General features: G+C 31.8%; 1 pseudogene; it reads left to right on the top strand.

Moving 5' to 3' along the window:
• Positions 1–1,409: 1,409 nt before the first annotated feature.
• LOC114744836 (uncharacterized) lies at positions 1,410–2,840 on the top strand (annotated as a pseudogene).
• Positions 2,841–6,730: the final 3,890 nt, after the last annotated feature.

The raw sequence follows: 6,730 nt of genomic DNA, 5'->3' as shown, positions 1-6,730 counted from the left end.
ATATTAATTTGATATGAAACGATAAAAATTAATATAAAGAAAAAGAACGATTTATTTATATAGTGAAAATAATTCCATAAAATATCAAAACAGAAAGTAATTATTAAGAAAAATGATTGCAATCATATCATAAATATTGTAAAAATTTTATAATTAGTAAATGAAATGAATTAATTTTAGTGATAAAAACTAACCTAAAAATAATATAGTACTATTAAAATATGTTATCGATCTATTAGCTTTTTTATGATGACAAAACATATACGTTTGGATGTAGGTTAGCTATTTTTGTCGTTTGATGTTGGTAAGCTATTTTAAAGTTTTGCATTTACGATTTAGCACATGAGAAGCTAAATAAAATATTGTAATTAAAACGAATGTGACAGGCATATAATAATCAAGCCATAGGAGCGAGTTTTAACTATCTGTTAACTTGCATATCGCGCACTATGTGATAGAAAGACAACTAAAATGAATATTCTAATTCATGGTAATTAGATGCCTTTGATACTTGTTTTTAAATCAGTCGAATCATATATTCAAATTCATGAACAAGAAATTCAAGAAATAAATGATCGTACGTCGCAAGGTTTAGGAGAATAAGTGAATAACCGTAGGGACAAAACGGCTTCCTTGCACGACACGTCACTGAGATGACCTTACACAAATTTTCTGATTCATTCGATGACCTTACATAGCTTTTACCGTCACATTTTAGCATATATCAAAGGAATATGCTCCTTATGTACTTTGGGATTCAATCTTTTTGTGGAGGGAAAAAAAAAATACAGAACTGGGAAATTGTCTTACTCTCTCTTGCGCAAAGGGATTCTCCAAGAAAGATCAAACACTTCCCATTGATACAGCTTTCGAGCTTCCTGCTCCAACACCAGTCTGGCCACCAGGTGAATAACCATTAACCTCATGTTGTCCTCTCTTTTCCTCTCTATTACTTGTTCAAAGAGCAGAGATGTAGAACACAACCGATTCATGTTCCACATTTGTAGTATCTCTCTGCAAAGCATTGATACTTCAGAAACAGTTAGATCTGTAGGCAACGGGGAAAAAAAAAAATGAAACAGAGTTATATCATATCTTGAACACATATGATAGTTAGTTCTTCGTCACTTTTGGGAAGGATACGTGAGGTTCAAGTGCAATCTGAAGTACTGTGATATGCCAGATGCTGTCAAAATTTATCAGATATGACCTATATGCTGCTCTCTGTCTAGCCAATTCTCTTATTCGTGATGGTTACTCCTTTGTGTGTAGGCGATGGATTTGCCAGTGGGATCATCAATCTGGGAGACATACAAGTGGCTCAGATTTCTACATTCAACAAAGTATGGGCATCTTATGAAGGTGGTCCAGATAATCTTGGGGCTACAGTCTTTGAACCAACAAGACTACCAGATGGATTCTCTATGCCAGGTTACTATAGCCAACCCAACAACAAGCCTCTTTTTGGATGGTTTCTTGCAGCCAAAGATAATTCTTCAACCAGTAAGCCGGCACTAAGGGAACCACTTAATTACACACTAATATGGAGCACCAAGTCTACGCAAATTAGTCAAAATAGCCCAACTTACTTTTGGTTACCAACTCCTCCTGATGGCTATAAAGCAGTAGGCCATCTTGTGACCACCACACTGGACAAGCCTTCCCTTGATAAAGTTTAGTGTGTCCGATCAGACCTTACTGATCAGATTGAGACATATAATTGGATTTGGGGACCAGGAACATTCGGTGACTCCAATGAGTTCAATATTTATGAAACAAGACCAAGCAACAGAGGGACCAAAGCTCGAGGACTTCCTGTAGGTACATTTCTAGCTTAGAATGGTGGAAATAACAGTCTTCTATCTATATCCTGTTTGAGAAACGCCAATTTAAACTTAGATTCTATGCCTAATTTAAAACAAATTCAAGTAATAGTACAAGCTTACTCTCTAATAATGTACTTACATCCTGATGAAGAATACCTCCCTTCCTCTGTAAATTGGTTTTTTGGAAATGGGGGACTACTCTACAGAAGAGGACGTGAATCACATCCTATCCCAATACAACCAAATGGCACAAATCTTCCTCAAGATCATGACAATGACGGCTCCTATTGGTTGGATCTTCCAGCAGATGAAGCCAACAAGGAAAGAGTTAGAAGGGGTGCCTTACAAAGCTCACAAGCATATCTGCACATAAAACCCGTGTTTGGTGGAACATTCACAGACATATCCTTTTGGGTATACTACCCATTCAATGGACCAAAAAGAGTAAAAGTAGAATTCGTCAACATTTCTCTGGGGAAAATTGGCGAACACGTGGCGGATTGGGAACACGTGACACTAAGAGTAAGCAATTTCAATGGAGAACTCAAAAGAGTATATTTCTTAGAACACAGTGGTGGTACCTGGGTTGATTCCTCCGAGCTCGAATTCAAGAACAAAAACAAATCCATCGTTTATTCTTCACTCCATGGCCATGAGTTTTACCCCAAAGCAGGTATCCACCATCAAGGAACCGATATTACTTCGAAAAGTAATATAATAATGGATATGGGAGTGGGTTATGAAGTGATCTCTGCAAAGTATTTGGGATCGAAAATAGTGGAGCCGCCATGGTTGAACTATTTCAGAGAATGGGGTCCAGCAATAAGCTATGGCATCGTAGAAGAGCTTAAGAAAGTGAAATGGTTGCCTGTGAAGTTGAAAAAGTTTTTGGAGAATATTGTGAATAGTTTGCCGAGTGAGATGCTGGGAGAGGAAGGGCCAACTGGTCCGAAGGTGAAGAGCAACTGGAATGGAGATGAAGTTGATAATAATCATCAATGTATATATCAATAAATATGTCAAATATACAGCAATTCACACAACTTGTGAATGAATACACGAAATCATGTTTTGCTGATCCATCCAAATACCTTCAACAGTTCAACTACATTGTTTGTCATGAATATTAGTATCCATACATTTGAATTGAATAGAAATGCTAATGGTTCCATAAACTAAATGATATGAAAATGGGGTCCCGTTTTGGATAAACTTTAAAGGAAGTACTCGTCTAGTTTTATTTACAAAGCAAAGAGATAGATTCCCCCCCCCCCTTATATTATAAGATACTCCTCCAATACTTAATATAAAACTCAATTCTTAAATTGGTTTTGATCCTAAATATAAGACTCATTTATCATATTTATCAATTTTCTCTAAATTACCTTTATAGATACTCCCTCAACCATAATCAAGTAGAAGAGGGAGATGGGGTATTAAAAAAGATGATTATGGTGTTTTAGGAAAAATGTGTCATTTTTCTTATAATTAACTAACTTATCTAATTTCTTTAATCCAATCAAATTAGTTAAATAGGTCTTATATTAAGGATCAGAGGAGTATATTATTAAATTTTTAACATGGATGTATTATTTTATTCTATATTTATTAGTATGTATATTATTATTTTCTTAGAAAACGTATATGTTAAATAGGAATAAAATTAAAAAATTATTAAATTTTAAAGCAGAATTAATGAGATTTAAAGTTTTTCATGATGAAACATATTGAAAGTGAATTATAAATATAGTGAGACTAATATACTTGAAAAATAGGTGATAGTAACTTATGAGATAACCATAATTTTTTTGTTCATAATTGATTTTGGAATGCATTGGGATGCTTGGTAGTTTATGAGATACCCGTGGTTTTCGATTCATGATTAAATTTGGCACTATAAATTGTTTTAATTATCCTTCTTGAAACAAATGCTCTCTGACCTAGCCCTCAAAAACAAAAAATCTCTTTGGTTAGGAACCAAAGCTTGTGGGCTTTTGAAGCATCTAGATAAACTCGTCATGTTAGCCAAACACCCTCAAGTTCATAATTGGTTCTTTCAATATATTACTTCCGGTCCTAATTATAAAACCTTATTTATATTTTATAATTAGGATTAGAAGTAGTACTCCTCCGGTCCTTATTATAAGACCCCATTTGACTTTTTATTTGGTCCTAATTATAAGACCCCAATCCATTTTGTCTCTTATATTTATGCATTTTTTTTCAAGATAATCCTTCTAATAATGATAGTTTTAGCCAATATACTTAATTAGCAAGGATATTTTAAGAATGACAACACTTATTTATTATAAATAACTAATTTAATTTACTTCCTTAATCTCCTCAAATAAGTCAACTGGATCTTATACTTAGGATCGGAGGAGTATATAATCTTCGTTGATACTAATCATCTTTAATTTTCCTTTCTTCTGGTGGTCTCAAAAAGGAAGTTAATGTGTCAGGTGTATATCCACTGCTGATAGCACAAACAAGATGATCAATTACCATGTCCGCACCTTTACACCACAAAAGCTGGTCATCGATCTCGCTGCAGTTGATAAGCCTGTTGAATTCAACAATACTATTCACCAATAAACATTTTCTTCACTTTTCTCAACGTTATCATCTTCTTAGGGTGTGTTTGGATGAAACCAAACCATGGTTTGAAAAAGTGATTCTGGAGAATAGATTCTGGGGAAAATAGATTCTGTGAAGAATAGATTTTGTAAAAAAGTGATTCTGAGAAGTGAGAGTGTTTGGATAATTGTTATCAGAAGCACTTTTTATATATACAAATTACTAAAAAAAAGACATAAGTTAATATGATAATTACAGAAAAAATAGATTTTATGATATATTTTAATTTGAAGGAATAAAATTGTTAATAATATGTTTTTTACCAACATAATTAATAATACATAAGATAATATAATTAATAAATAATTAATGTGTATATATATTTATAAAATATAAGATTAAATATATTTATAAAAAAATATGTTTATAAAAAAAATAACAAGATACATATCATATAGGCCCTCACACTCTCCTTTTTTCTCCAAAAGCAAAAAAATTTTGCTTTTTCCAAAACCATGGTTTTGGAGTCAAAACCATGGTTTTGACCCAAAACCATGGTTTTGGTTTTTGGAGAGGGTGTTTGGGTAGATTATTCCCCAAACCATGGTTTGGGTCCCCAAACCATGGTTTGGGGTGTCACCCAAACACACCCTTAGTTCCCATTTCAAAAGTAAATGAAGTGTCACTTTTTGTCAGCACTTCCCCTGGCGTCCATCATCCTGCTGCTATGCACCAGAAATTAAATCTCACGATTCCTTTTTGATGCTTTTTGCTGTTCTTAGTATAAAATCTGTTTAATTTGATTAGATTAAAAAAGTTATGTAAGTTGGTTAATTATAAAAAATATAACATGTTTTTTCTAAAATACCATAATTATTTTTTTTAATATCCTTCCTCTCTCACTTACTTGATTATGATTGAGAAAGTATCCATAGGAGTAATTAAAAAAAAATAATAAACATGAGAAATAGGTCTTATATTTAGGATCAAAATTAACTTAATAATTAGGTTTTATATTAAGGACCGAAGGAGTACAATAATTTCATAACAAAATTGCATAACATAATCAGATACAATAATATTGATAAAAAAAATCAGTAGAATACTGGTATTAAATATTAATTAAGGGTTAATATTCAATTTTGTCTAGAAGTTTTTTGGGATCAATATTGCGCTAGAAATGTTAAAAATATTAGGAAACGACAGCCGGCTAACCCAGTTGCAAAACAAAAACAAATTGCCCCAGAAAGGGTCATCACAGACAATTCTCCGTCAGATAAAAATCTTTGAATTTTTGGTGAGACCGGCAACTGATATTTTCTATGTCTTTAATGAGACGAAAACAACACTCCAAGGTCATGTTTCAAAATTTATATCATTCATTAAATTATATGAAATTTTGATAGGACTTCCTAATATAAGAGTATATGAATTGTAACTAGAGATTGAATAAAATTTATTATTTTCTTAAAATTTTATTAACGTAATTTTTATTGTGAAGCTTCGTTTAGTTTGCCGTGGAAGAACAAAGGGAGACTCAAGAAAGGCCTTAATTATTCTTTAGAAGTTACTTGTTTTAATCAAATGATTGAGAGCCTTGGTTGTTAAAAAATTTGCTAGATGATTACCTTCGAATGCTTTCAACAAAATAACTAAAGGTGTGAAAATAATATTCCAATAGGCTGTAAATTAGAAACAATTATTAATATCAATATATGAGATGATTTATCTGAAGAGGTATATTTTTTTAGACAAACAAGTCAATTTTATTAATTGAAAAAACAAATTACAATATTATTTTATACATAATACTGTTTAACAATTTTTAAGAAATTTTAACTTTAAAATAGTTAGTATATTTATTTTACGTTTATGAGATAATTGTTATGTGTCTGTTAAATTTAACAATTATTTTATCCTTTTTAAATTTAATACTCCTCCGATCTTTAATATATGACCCAATTATTGAGTTGGTCTTGGTCATAAATATAAGACCTATTTATTATATTTATCAATTTTATCTAAATTACTCCTATAGATATTCCCTCAACCATAATCAAGTAAAAGAGGAAGATGAGGTATTAAGAAAGATGGTTATGGTGTTTTAGGAAAAATGTGTCATATTTCTTATAATTAATTAATTTACCTAACTTCTTTAATTTAATCAAATTAATTAAATGGGTCTTATATTAAGGACCAGAGGAGTATTTCTATTGGCCTCTTGAATCTTTTTCGCGAGACTAACGTAATTAATCCAATTCGTGATCATAGCTCCAAGCATTATCATACGGTGCTTGCCTTTTGCCCCACACTGAGGGGAAAAAAAT

The sequence above is a fragment of the Neltuma alba genome, unplaced genomic scaffold (genome assembly GCF_004799145.2).
Source record: "Neltuma alba isolate B1F8T4 unplaced genomic scaffold, ASM479914v2 tig00004456_pilon, whole genome shotgun sequence".
Lineage (NCBI taxonomy): Eukaryota > Viridiplantae > Streptophyta > Magnoliopsida > Fabales > Fabaceae > Neltuma > Neltuma alba.
This window is presented reverse-complemented; position numbering and strand designations above follow the sequence as displayed.